General features: G+C 47.7%; 1 long non-coding RNA gene across 1 annotated transcript in view; it reads right to left on the bottom strand.

The window, feature by feature from the left end:
- Positions 1-916: 916 nt before the first annotated feature.
- LOC140387226 (uncharacterized) overlaps positions 917-13,638 on the bottom strand; it is a 46,392-nt gene continuing 33,670 nt past the window's right edge. The window contains exon 3 of the long non-coding RNA XR_011933789.1: positions 917-946. This is a non-coding gene — a long non-coding RNA (uncharacterized lncRNA). The remainder of the gene's footprint in view (positions 947-13,638) is intronic.

Here is a 13,638-nt window from a genome sequence, read left to right as displayed (position 1 = left end):
GAACCACAGAATAAACACCTATCCCGTATGAGGAATTTAATGCTTTCAATGCATAGGTGGGCAATAATGGGTTGCGTTGACCGGAATATGGATGCTGGTACAAAATGGTGCGTAGATAGAATGGTTGGCCGAGCGGCAAGCAATGCATGCATAGTATGATCTGAACAAGAATAGGGCATTCAGCTCCTCAAGTCTGTCACGCCATTCCATGCGTTTATGGCTGATCTGTGCCTCATTAGATATTCCTGCCGTTGGCCCATATCTCCGAAGATATTTTCTCAATACAAATCTACCTACCTCAGATTTAAAATTAACAGATGTTCCAGGTTGAATTGCTGTTTGTGCGAGAGGGTAACACATCTCTATCCCCTTTGCCTGGATGTATATGCCCAAACATCTCTACTGAACGGTAGCGCCCTAGGTTAAGAATCTTCAATCAGTGGAAATGCATTACCCATCCTGTTGTTTTCTGTTAATACCTTGAACGCTTCAATCGTATCACACTTTAACCTCTGAACCTCTGCGAAAATAGAACTAATGTACGCAGCTTCTCCTCCAAATTTACACTTGTTGTCCAGGTCACATTTTTTTCCTTTTCCTTTAGGTATCATACGCTGCACATTCTTCAAGGGCCAATATATCATTCCCAAGGTCTGGTGTCCATAATTGCTCACGAATACTCCAACTGGAGAGCAGTACATTTTCTATAGCTACAGATTTACGTCTGCATCTTCATACGCCAATTCTGTACATATAAAGTTAACATTCCGCGGAATGTTGCAGGAGCTAATTTGAAGAAACGAAAAATATACTAACTGGGTGATGCGCGTGCATGTGTGTGTGTGTGGGGTGGGGCGGGGGGTAGGTAATCATGCAGGAAATCAACAAAAATCAAAGACAAAATAGAGTACCCCACCTAAGTCGTCTAAAGATGTCATGCAATCATCTGCAAGGCAAACGACAAAATATTTCACTTTACATTTAAGAAGGACATGCTGTTCCTTCGCTCCCAATAATCAGGAAGATACACCATTGTTAAACTCAGAAATCTTGTGTGCGAGCTTTATCTTTCCCGAGTGGCAATCGGTTTAACGTCGCCTTCGCTCGACGACAGCGCGGTGGTACAGCAATCTGTCATTCATGCGTGAATAGTCCTGTGATTGCCTTTATGATGTGTTACATTTTAAATAATTAAGACGAGATCGTCTACGGCTGTTAAATTAACATCCGATCGTGCACATGGACTGTGTTTATATTTCGTGGAGCAACTGCCAGACAATCCTCGAATCAATATACATCACCTGCCTTGTTAATGTCCATTGTTATTTTATTGTCTTGCATTCTGTCCAACCATTTTGTAAAGGTTATAAACAAATCCGCCAATGATCTCAGTGAATGGCATATTCTCGCTCCTAATTCATATGTAATATCTCCGTATGTTGATATTTTCGTTTTGTTTTCATCTAACAGAATGCAGGACTCGCAAGCTCAGACTAATATTTGTTTATTATTGCCTGCTCCCACTTGCCATTCAGTAAAATGTGCCATTGGCTCTTCTTGAATGTTAACACAAACAGTTATTTAACGATGGGTCTTGCAGGACAGCCACTCAACGATAGTGACGCTAAAGTTCCAAGTCTCATCCTATATCGTTGAGGGGAATTCGCAGGTTCTGGTGTTCTCATGCCTTTGTCTTTCAAGCCAGTAAAGCTCACGACTTTGTTACCGATTTCTGAAGGGACATTTCTGCCTTACTGCGATATATATTTTATGAAGGAAAAGTCCGTTTCACATTCTATTTTGCTTCACTGCTACATGACAGCACATTTCAGTCAAGAAACGATTGCAAAACATGGCCGTTGAAAGAGGCCCCCGCGGCGATTCTCCGCGGTCGACCAGCACGTTCCCGCCGGCGTGGTTAACGTATGGTTCCACCCGGCGGGTGCACGGCGTCGTGGCTGCGGTTGCCGTCCTGTTGGGGGTGGGGGGGAGGTGGGTCAGTTTCCGAGGGGGGGGGGGGGGGCTCCCCGATGGCCAGGCCAGATATCGGGGGCCTCTGATCGGCGGGCGCGCGTGATCTGGTGGGGGGAGGGGGGGGGGGTGGGGAGGGGGCAACCTTCTTCTGCACCAGCCCGTTGTGTGGCTTCGCCATGTTTCTCGGCACCAGTGCGGCAGCGGTTTACGGCAGCTGGAGCAGCGCGGAGCACTCCGGCGCCATACTGCCCCCCTGTGAGCTACAGAATTGCTGGGGAAGAGGCCCTTTGATGCCAGAGTCAAACACTCCGGTGTTTATGCCCGCGTCAACCGATCGCCGCATGTTTGCAGAATCCCGGCCAATATTGCATACTCCAATTAACGGAACCATCTGTTAAGATTATTGTACCTTCTAATCTTCCTGCTATTCCGATAAAGATGGCAATTATTTTCCTCGCTATATTATTAAGTCGTGGTTGTCTCATATTAAATCTACATAGTTTTAGTTTTGCCTTCCGCAAGTGGGGATATTTGTCTTGATTCTCCGGTCCTCCGCCGCATTTTACTCGACGACGCGCTTTTCACTGTCAGGGAAATTGTCTATTCTCGCCGCTGCTACTGAAGCAAAGCTCAACGCCGGAAAACGCGCGGGCGGCGCGACACTGCCAGCATGACAGGAATATCCAGACCACCAGCGAATTCCACCAAGTAGCTTTTCTAGAATTGTACTTTTTAATTACTATTATGATTTGATTTGCCTTCGCCGTGACTCAATACAGAATAATCTGACGGGGTTAGCAGAATTATGCAATATTGTCCTGAAGTTGATCAAAAACATGTATTAAACGAATTCAACATAACGCTGCTGGCTGTTAATTACATCTTTCTTGATGCTCCAATTGTGAAGTGTGGAAGCGACCGGCTTCAAGCTGCTGATCTTGAATACCACTCCTTCTGCAAAGTACGCCTCTTCATTCCAACATTACTTCGTTTAATGTGCACCGTTTTATTTGCAGTGTTTGATTTGCATTATTCTAGAAGTCGTCATGGCTTTTCTATTTGATTAAACAATTCCGTATCTCGCTTAATTTCGAGAAATACAAGAAATATCATTGTTTTCGTTGACTACATGTTCCTTTAATCCATTTCCAAGTCCACTAAAAATGTTGCGTAATGAAGTATATATTCCACAGGACCGCTTCAAGGTCTCGGACTTTCTATTCCAAAGTTCTATTTCTCAACATAAGTTGTAATCATATCAAATCCTTTGCGTTAGATTATATCTGAATGAAAAATCTTTTTTGAAGCTGTTATTTTTGTGAGGGTGACGAAGAATCCAGCACAAGTTGAAGAATAGAGCGAAGTAACATTTATTTACAATAACATTTATAGACAACAGCAGCAGCAACTCCCTTGCTGCTCACTCATCTCTAGCTGGTTCCAAACTCGCCAGCTTTATTTATGCAGGGAATCTGCTAATGATTTACCTCATTGGGGAAGCTCATACTCCCAAAGAATTGTTGGATTGCCATTCGTCAACAGCCAGTGGTAAGCAGGCAGGTTAGACCCCTCCACCCCCCCCCCCCCCCGCCCCCAAAGTCCAAGGAATCCACCGAAGACCCTGGCGAAAGAGTGCGTCAGACTCATTTTGCCGCTGGCCAGATACCATTTGCACGAGGCGCTGGATTGTGTGGCGTGTAACGAGACAGAAAACAGCGCTTCCGTTATGACCGGCATAATGGTTGTCCATCCACGGCCCATGGGTCTGATGACTCGCCCTCTGAGGCGTTCTGTGGCTCCATCTCGGAGTCGGAGTCCGCTACCTCTGTCATCTCGGCATCTCTATCTCCACGCGGTTCTGCAACAACCTGCACAGGCTTTGAGTGCGGCACCAGAGGAAGATTGTGAGGAAGACTATCCACTGTGTCTGGTCTCTGTGGTTGTAGCAATTAGCTCCATTGATTCTTTGCAAGAGATGGTCCTCTGGACCGAACGTTATCTACATGCTCACGCTGGAGACGGTCCTGGACTTCCACCTGGTAAGAGATAGAGCCCGTTCGGCGAAAGATAACGCCAGGGATCCTCTGGGCACCACCAGTAAAATTTCGAACGAACACTGGGTCACCGGGAGCAAACTGCCGAATCGGCCAATGCCGAGAAAAACCATGTCACTGCCGTTCTTGAGCGTGGCGTACGTTTGCGCTAATGTCCGGGAAAACCATGCTAAGGCGGGTGGGAAGTCTCCGGCCGATTAGGAGTTCCACGGGAGCTACCCCAGTCACCGCATGTGGAGTGGTCATATCTGAAAAGAAAAAAACGAGCCATTTTCGTGGCCATAGACCCGGAAGACTGCTCCTTTGGGCCTTGTTTGTATGTCTGCACTGCGCGCTCCGCCAACCCATTGGAAGCCCAGTGGTATGGAGCTGTGCGGCTCTGGCGAATGCCGTTCATCTTCATGAATCTCGCAAACGCCTCACTTGTGAACGGAGTGCAGCTGTCCGTGACCAGCACCTCGGGGAGGTCATGCATACTGAAAGACAAATGCATCGTCTCGATTGTTGCGCATGACGTTGTGCCGACCATCTTATTCACCTCTAACCGTTTAGACTGGGCATCGCTTAACAGAAGGAACATGGATCCTTGAAAAGGGCCGGCGAAACAGCATGGAAGTGCAACCTGGCCATTCCCAGTGATGCAGGGGTGCGGCCGGCTGAAGCTTCTGATGCTCCTGGGAAACTGAGCAGTTTTGGGCCACCTTCTCAATGTCGGTGTCGAAGGCTGGCCACCAGACATAACTCCGGACTAACATTTTCATTTTGATCACACCCCTATGCCCATTGTGCATGTCCCTTTGTATCAATTCCTGTCCTTTTTCCGGGACAATCAGTTCCGTTCCTGGAGGAGGCCACAGGCTGCAGGGCTGCTGGGAGAGGTGAGTGCATATTTAAAAGAGACTTCAATTCCTGGAGCAGGCCATAGGTTGCAGGGTTGCTGGGAGAGGTGAGTGCATACGTAAAAGTGCTTAGTTACAGGTCGAGTGGCAGTTGGAGACTTCACTTCCTGGAGCGGGCCTATTGGCTCATTGGAAATCAGGCAGGGTACAAAAGGTGTGGCAGGAGTGCCTTTAGACATGGAGTGCTGATTGGAACAGAGTGCATATGAGTTTAGGTGAGTGACTGAGTTCGGGTGAGTGGCGAGAGAGGGCTGTGTTTTGGTTGGTGTTCGGGTTTATCCTTGAGGTTCTATAAAAAAAATGAAAAATTATTTATATTAATTAACTAGTTGAATATGGCTGGACAGGTGATGTGCTGTTGCTGTATGATGATGGAAGTGGTCGATCCCATTGAGAGCGTCAGTGACCACATCTGCAGCAAGTGTTGGCTGCTCGAGGAACTTCGGCACAGAATTGATGAGCTGGAGACCAGCTGCACACACTGGGGCACATCAGGGAGGGGGAAAATTACCTGGACGCTTTGTTTCAGGAGGCAGTCACACCCGGTAGAATAAGGACTGTTAATTCGGTCAGTGGTCAGGGACAGAGTGGTGTGACTGAAAGGGAGGCAGGTAGGGGGATCCTGAGTTTAGGAGTTGAGGAGCCTCAGCCCTTGACCTAGTCCAACAGGTATGAGGTGCTTGCTCCCTGTGTGGATGAGGAAGAGGGCTATAGGGAGGATGCGTTGACTGACCACTGCACCGTGGTACAGGGAGCCATTCAAGAGGGGGGGAGCATAAAGACAAATGGTAGTTGTAGGAGATTCTTCAATTAGGGAGAGTGATGGCATCCTTTGTACGCCAGATCGTGAGTCCCACATGGTATGTTGCCTGCGCGGTGCCAGGGTGAGGGACAGCTCTGATCGGCTTGAAAGGATTTTGGAGAGGGAGGGGGAGGATCCAGTTGTTTTGGTCCACGTTGGGACTAACAACATAGGTACGACTAGGAAAGAGGACCTGTTTGGGGATTATAAAACACTCGGGACTAAATTAAAGAACAGAGCCTCCAGGGTTATAATCTCTGGATTACTACCCGAGCCACGTGTCAATTGGCATAGGGTTGAGAAAATTTGGGAAGTTAACATGTGGCTAAAGGAGTGGTGCGGGAAAGAGGGATTCCATTTCATGAGGCATTGGCATCAGTACTAGGGCAGGAGGGACCTGTACCGTTGGGACGGTCTTCAGCTGAACCATTCAGGGACCAGTGTTCTAGCGAATAGGATAAATAGGTTGGTCACAAGAACGTTAAACTAGCAAGTTGGGGGGGGGGGGAGGGAAGGGTAAAGCTATGGACAGTATAATGGTTAATGGAGAGCAAGGCAGCAGGTTATGTGACAGGTTATTATGTAGAGATATGGGGTCAAAGTCAAGGAAACTTCGGAGAAAGGGTCAGAGGAAAAATAATTTGCGAAAAGTTACTGATAAGGTGTTAGGATTCATAACAAAGACATAAAAAACAGCATAAGTGTACTTTACCTGAATGCTCGTAGTGTACGGAATAAGGTGAATGAGTTGATGGCGCAAATCATCGTGAATGACTATTAGTGGCCATTACTGAAACATGGTTAAAATATGGTCCCGACTGGGAGTTAAATATCCAAGGGTATCAGACGATACAAAAGGATAGAATGGACGGTAAGGGCGGTGATGCGGCTTTATTGTTTAAGGATGGCATCCGGGCAAGAGTAAGGGATGATATTGGTGCTATGGAGGACAAGGATCAATCAATTTGGGTGGAAATCAGGAATAGTAAGGCGAAAAGGTCACTGATAGGAGTAGCCTATAGGCCACTAAATAGTAACAGGATGGTAGGGCAGGCAATTAGCAAAGAAATTACGGACGCATGTTGAAATGGTACAGCGGTTATCATTGGAGATTTTAATCTGCATGTCGATTGGTTTAACCAGGTTGGTAAAGGCAGCCTTGAGGAGGAGTTTATAGAATGTATCCGGGATAATTTCCTGGAACAGTATGTAATGGAGCCTACAAGGGAACAAACGGTCCTAGATCTGGTCCTGTGTAACGAGGCAGGATTGATTAATGATCTCATAGTTCGCGATCCTCTTGGAAGGAGCGACCACAACATGGTGGGATTTAAAATACAGTTGGAGGATGACAAGGTAAAATGAAACACGAGTGTGTTGTGCTGAAAAAAAGGCGATTACTCTGGGATGAGAGAAGAACTAGCTAAGGTAGACTGCGAACAAAGAGTTCATGGTGAAGCAGTAGGGGAACAGTGGAGAACCTTCCGAGCGATCTTTCACAGTGTTCAGGAAAGGTTCATACCGACATAAAAGAAAGACGGTAGAAAGGGGAAAACTCGACTGTGGATATCTAAGGAGGTGAGGGAAAGTATCAAATTGAAGGAAAAAACATACAAAGTGGCAAAAATTAGTAGGAGACTAGAGGATTGGGAAGTCTTTAGGGGACATCAGAAAGCTACTAAAAAAGCTATAAAGAAGAGGAAGGTAGACTATGAAAGTAAACTGGCTCAGAACATAAAAGCAGATTGTAAAAGCTTCTACAAATATATAAGACAAAAAAGAGTGACTAAGGTAAATATTGGTCCTTTGGAAGATGAGAAGGGATATTTAATAACAGGAGACGGGGAAATGGCTGAGGAGCTGAACAGGTTGTTTGGGTCAGTCATCACAGTGGAAGACACAAATAACATGCCATTGACTGATGGGAATAAAGATATGGTAGGTGAGGACCTTGAGGTGATTGCAATCAGTAAGGAGGCAGTATTGGGCAAGCTAATGGGGCTAAAGGTAGACAAGTCTTCTGGCCCTGATGGGATGCATCCCAGAGTGTTAAAAGAGATGGCTAGGGAAATTGTAAACGCACTAGTGATAATTTATCAAAATTCACTAGACTCTGGGGTGGTCACAGAGGATTGGAAAGTAGCAAACGTGACACCACTGTTTAAAAAAGGAGGTTGGCAGAAAGCGGGTAATTATAGGCCGGTAAACTTACCTTCGGTTGTAGGGAAAATGCTGGAATCTATCATTAAGGAGGAAATAGCGGGGCACCTGGAGGGAAATTGTCCCATTGGGCAGACGCAGCATGGGTTCATAAAGGGTAGGTCGTGTCTGACTAATTTGGTAGACATTTTTGAGCACGTTAGCAGTGCAGTAGATAACGGGGAGCCAATGGATGTGGTATATCTGGATTTCCAGAAAGCTTTTGACAAGGTGCCACCCAAAAGGTTGCTGCATAAACTAAAGATGCATGGCATTGAGGGTAAAGCGGTAGCATGGGGAGAGGATTGGTTAACTAACAGAAAGCAAAGAGTGGGGACAAATGGGTGTTTCTCTGGTTGGCAACCTGTAACTAGTGGGGTCCCGCAAGGATCAGTGTTGGGCCCGCAGTTGTTCACAATTTACATAGATGATTTGGAGTTAGGGACCAAGTGCAATGTGGCAAAGTTTGCAGACGACACTAAGATGACTGGTAAAGCAAAACGTGCAGAGGATACCAGAAGTCTGCAGAAGGATTTGGATAGGTTGGGTAAATGGGCTAGGGTTTGGCAGATGGAATTCAATGTTGTCAAGTGTGAGGCTATCCATTTTGGGAGGAATAACAGCAGAATGGATTATTATTTAAACGGTAAGATGTTAAAACATGCTGCTGTGCAGAGGGACCTGGGTGTGCTGGTGCACGAGTCGCAAAACGTTGGTGTGCAGGTGCAGCAGGTGATTAAGCAGGCTAATCGAGTTTTGTCTTTCATTGCTAAAGGGATGGAGTTCAAGACTAGGGAGGTTATGCTGCAATTGTATCAGGTGTTGGTGAGGCCACATCTGGAGTATTGTGTTCAGTTTTGGTCTCCTTACCTGAGAAAGGACATATTGGCACTGAAGGGAGTGCAGAGGAGATTCACTCGGTTGATCCCAGATTTGAAGGGATTAGATTATGACGAGAGGTTGTGTAGACTGGGACTGTACTCATTGGAGTTTAGAAGGATGCGGGGGGGGGGGGGGGGGGTGATCTGATTGAAACATATATAATTATGAAGGGAATAGATAGGATAGATGCGGGCAGGTTGTTTCCACTGGTCGGGGAAAGCAGAACTAGGGGGCATAGCCTCAAAATCAGGGGAAGTAGATTTAGAACCGAGTTTAGGAGGAACTTCTTCACCCAATGGGTTGTGAATCTCTGGAATTCCTTGCCCAGTGAAGCAGTTGAGGCTCCTTCTTTAAACGTTTTTAAGAAAAAGATAGATATCTTTCTAAAGAATAAAGGTATTCGGGGATATGGTGTACGGGTCGGAGAGTGGAGCTGAGTCCACAAAGATCTGCCATGATCTCATTGAATGGAGGAGCAGGCTCGAGGGGCCAGGTGGCCTACTCATGTTCCTCGTTCTTATGTTCTTATGACAATCACACGCCACCCCTCGGGAGTTACCGTCGTCCACGCTAAATTCTGACAGCTTGGAGGACAATGCCCGCAACTTCCCTTGGAGCTGTCTCTGCTGCCCTCCATACAGGACTATGTGTCGAACCTTTGACAGGACTGGCTTCGTCTGGGCCCACTTACGAATCTGTGATGCCGTGACAGGCAAGGAGTCCTTAAAATTTAGCGTTGCAACCTCGTCACCGGTCGTGGTGGTCAACATGGGGCCGGTCGATAAAGGCAATCGACTCAGTGCGTCGGCATTCGCTATCTGGGTTCCAGGTTTGTGCTCCAGAGAATACTCGTAGGCAGGAAGCAAAACAAGCCCAGCGATGGATTCTGCAGAAGCAATGGGCGGTATTGGCATATCCTCTCGGAAACGTCCCAGCAGAGGCTTATAGTCAGTCACGATAGTGAAGTGGCGGCCACACACATACTGGTGGAAGCGGTTCACTGGAAAGACCACCGCCAGGCCGCCCTTCTCGATCTGCGTGTACTTCTTTTCCACAGTCAATGTGCGGAAGGCAAAAGCTATCAGCCGCTCGGCCCCGTTCTCCATCTTGTGGTGCATGACGACCCCAATACTATACCGGAATGCATCACACGTGATGAGCAAAGGCTTTCTAGGATCATAGTGGGTTAGTAACACCGACGTCGAAGATTGATGTTTTACCCGCCGGAAAACGGTTTCTTGCGGCTGGCCCCAAACCGAGGTGTGATTCTTGTTTAGCAGAAAGTGCAAACAAGTTGCCAGGTTGGGGAGGAACTTCCCATAATAATTTACGAGGCCGAGAAAAGAACAAAGATGCGAAGTGTCAGTCGGGGCAAGGTCCTTTTGAATTGCGCGCAACTTCTCTGCAATGGGGTGAAAATCTTCACGATCCACCCGATAACCCAGGGCGAATACTTCCTTCAACTGAAAGACGCACTTTTTGCGAAGTAAACGGGCTCCAGCCTCCAAATTTTCCAAGTGTTCCTGCTGCGACGTCCTTGTAATCAAAAGTAGACAGCGACATGCGATGAACCTCTCAAAAAGCCCTCCATGAAGGATTGAAAAATAATGCATGCAAGGGATACCCCAAAAGGCAACCGTGCATATTCGTGTAGGCCACGGTCTGTATTAATAGTTACATATGGCCGGGAGACAGGGTCAGCTCCAACTCTAGGTAGGCGTGATTCATATCTAATTTCGTGAACGAGAGTCCACCTGCAAGCTTCGCGTAGACGTCCTCTGTGTGAGGCATTGGATATCGGTCGAGACGGGAAGCCGTATTCACTGTAAGTTTATAGTCGCAGCACAAGCGGACTGTGGCATCTGGCTTCATTACAGGTACAATTGGTGCTGCCCAGTAAGCGAAACCCAGTCAGCCTGATAATAGCCAAGGTCTCCAAACGAGTGAACTCCCCGTCTACCTTCTCGAGCAAGGCGTAAGGCACCGGGCGCGCCCGGAAATACCGTGGCGTGGCCCCTGGTTCGACTTCGATATGGGCTGCGGCCCCTTTTATTTTCCCGAAACCGGGCTGGAATACGTTTGGGTACCGTTCCAGCACCTCAGTCAACCCTCCAGAACCTGTGTGGAGGATGTGCTGCCATTGCAGTCGCAAATGGCGCAACCATTCCCGACCCAGCAGGCTGCGCACCATGATAAATGGGAAACACCCAGCCTGGCGCCCATAAACAACAAGGGTCATCGTTGTTCCTTCAATGCCCAATGGTTCCCCCGTGTAGGTGGCCAACCTGGCCTGTTTGTCGGATAATTAAAGGGTCTGTATACCCTGCTTGATACAGTTGCATGTCTTCTGGGTGATCGCAGAGACCGCTGCGCCAGTGTCCAATTCCATCTCAAGCGGGTGACCATTAACCCGTACTGTCACCTGAATGGGGGCCACAAGGGGATCTGCCACACAGTGCAGCTGCAGGCAGTCGTCCTCCGCCTCATCGTCCTCGGGAGTAGTCGCCGCATGTTCATCCAAATGGAAGCTACGGCCCCTGGGCTGGCCCCAGCTTCTGTCGGAACGACGGCGCCCCTGGCGCCCTCAGGACCGGCTTCTGCGACAGAGTCGGCGTCCATCAGTCCAACACGGACATGGCTCCTCATCCATTGGTTCTGGAGAAGGCTCCCTTCGGGGAGGAATATCCTCCGGCCACTGGCGTGTTTCCGGACGTCACCTCGCCCAAGGTACCGCAAGGGTGCGGGACGACGCTTTTGAACGGAAGGGTTTGCGCGCCAAGCCGTGCAACTCTACTCCCTGTAGCTCCTGCACTCCTCTTTCTGCGCTCTCTCGGGACAATACTATTTGAATTCCCTGTTGAAAAGTCAATATTGGTTCAGCTAACAACTTTCTCTGGGTGGCCGCATTGTTAATACCGCAAACCAAACGGTTGCGTAACAGTCTGACAAGGTCTCACCATTGTCAAAGTACTCCGCAATCCTGCTTAGCCTGGAAATAAACTCTGCAAGGGATTCTCCTGGGGTCCCCGCAGCGGTATTAAACCGGTAAAGCTGGGCTATCGTGGGAGGGGTTTGGTTAAAATGTTGCCCCACTAAGTTCACAACTTCATCAAACGCCTTGGTGTCCGGCGCAGCTGGGTACGTAAGGCTGCTAATCACCCCAGACATATGCGGGCCGCAGGAAGTGAACAAAATGACCAACTGGCGCTCGTTTTCGGTGATGTTCTTTTCCCAGAAATAGTAACACATCCGTTGTGCGTACTGGTCCCAACTTTCCAGCGCAGCATCAAAAACATCCAAACGTCCATACAGAGGCATGGTGTAACAGAAAAACAACTTCCGACCTGTATCCAACAAAAATCCAGGGAGGTGGCTCTCCACTTTAACTCTCGTCGCCAGTTTTGTGACGGCCACGAATAATCCAGCACGAGTTGAAGGAAAAAAAGAAATAACATTTATTAGCAATAACACATATATAAAACAGCAGCAGCAGCAACTCCCTTGCTGTTCACTCCTCTCTGGCTGGTTCCAAACTGGCCGGCTTTATTTATGCAGGGAATCTGCTAAGATTTCCCCGCCCCCCTCATTGGGGAAGCTCATACTCCCAAAGGATTGTGGGATTGCCATTAGTCCCCAGTCAGTGGTGAGCATGCAAGTTATAACAGTTATATTAGTGATAAGTATTATGATATGGAAAGATCTCGCCCCAACAATCGTCAAAGTGGCTCCTGTGAACACCGCAAATTGGCAAGTACCATTGACATAAATGACCTGCGTGAGGGCCGCGTAATTGCGCAGTTGGTTAACTCCCAGTTTCGATCCCGGCTCTGAGTCACTGTCCGTGAAGAGTTTGCACATTCTCCCCATGTTTGCGTGGGTTTCGCCCCCACAAACCAAAAGATATACAAGCTAGGTGGATTGCCCACGGTAAATTGCCCCTTAATTGGAAATCAATGAATTGGGTACTCTAAATTAAAATAAATAAATGACCCGCGTGTGAAATCAATGCAAACCAATTGGGTTGACTTCTCCGCTCCTCGGGATACATTTTCCCCATGGCAACGAACCGCGCCCGTATGGTTTGCCATGGCGTGGGGTGGCTCCAATGCGAAATCTCATTGACAAGCAGCGGGAAGATGGAATCTTGCCACAAACTGAACGGGCGCGGCTGAGAAGAGGCGACAGCGGAACTGGAGAATCTGGGCGGTAAAATTAATTTATGTGACGTTAGTCATCCCCAGTACCTACGAACGCTGCCGTGCCTGAGGTGTGGGACAGCTATAATGCTAGAATTGGGTGACAATGCAGCATTTTTTCACAAAGGCAGTGAAAGAATAACGGTATATTTCAATATCAGGACTGTTAGTTAGTTGGACGGGAACATTCAGATGGCGGTGTTAACCTGTATCTTCTGCCCTTTTCCTTCTAGATGAGCCTTCTTTCCGGTTTGGAAGTTATTGCCGACGGAACCTTTGTGAATTCTTGCATTGCATATATTCGGTGGTACACTGCATTGATGTTGCTCATCTGTGGTGGATAGATTCGCTGTTTGCGTATATGTTTCAATGTACTGCAGGCGATGGATAGCTTTCTGCCTATGCCTAATATCCTTCTGCGTCCAGTTGTCGTGTATGCTGGTTCATTGAACTTTCTTAATTTGGGGAACAAAACATAGTCGGAAGGTTTTTGGTTCACACTTATTGAACAGAAATATGTTTTACCAGTGACAAAGTGGGCAACATGTCCATTGTTAGCTAATTGGTACAGTCTGAGTTATAGAAATTGAGGCAAGCATTGGTTTCCATGTTTTATATTCAGTTAGCTACTA

Source organism: Scyliorhinus torazame, chromosome 12 (genome assembly GCF_047496885.1).
Source record: "Scyliorhinus torazame isolate Kashiwa2021f chromosome 12, sScyTor2.1, whole genome shotgun sequence".
Lineage (NCBI taxonomy): Eukaryota > Metazoa > Chordata > Chondrichthyes > Carcharhiniformes > Scyliorhinidae > Scyliorhinus > Scyliorhinus torazame.
Note: the sequence above shows the minus strand (reverse complement) of the source record. Positions and strands in the feature narration are given on the sequence as shown.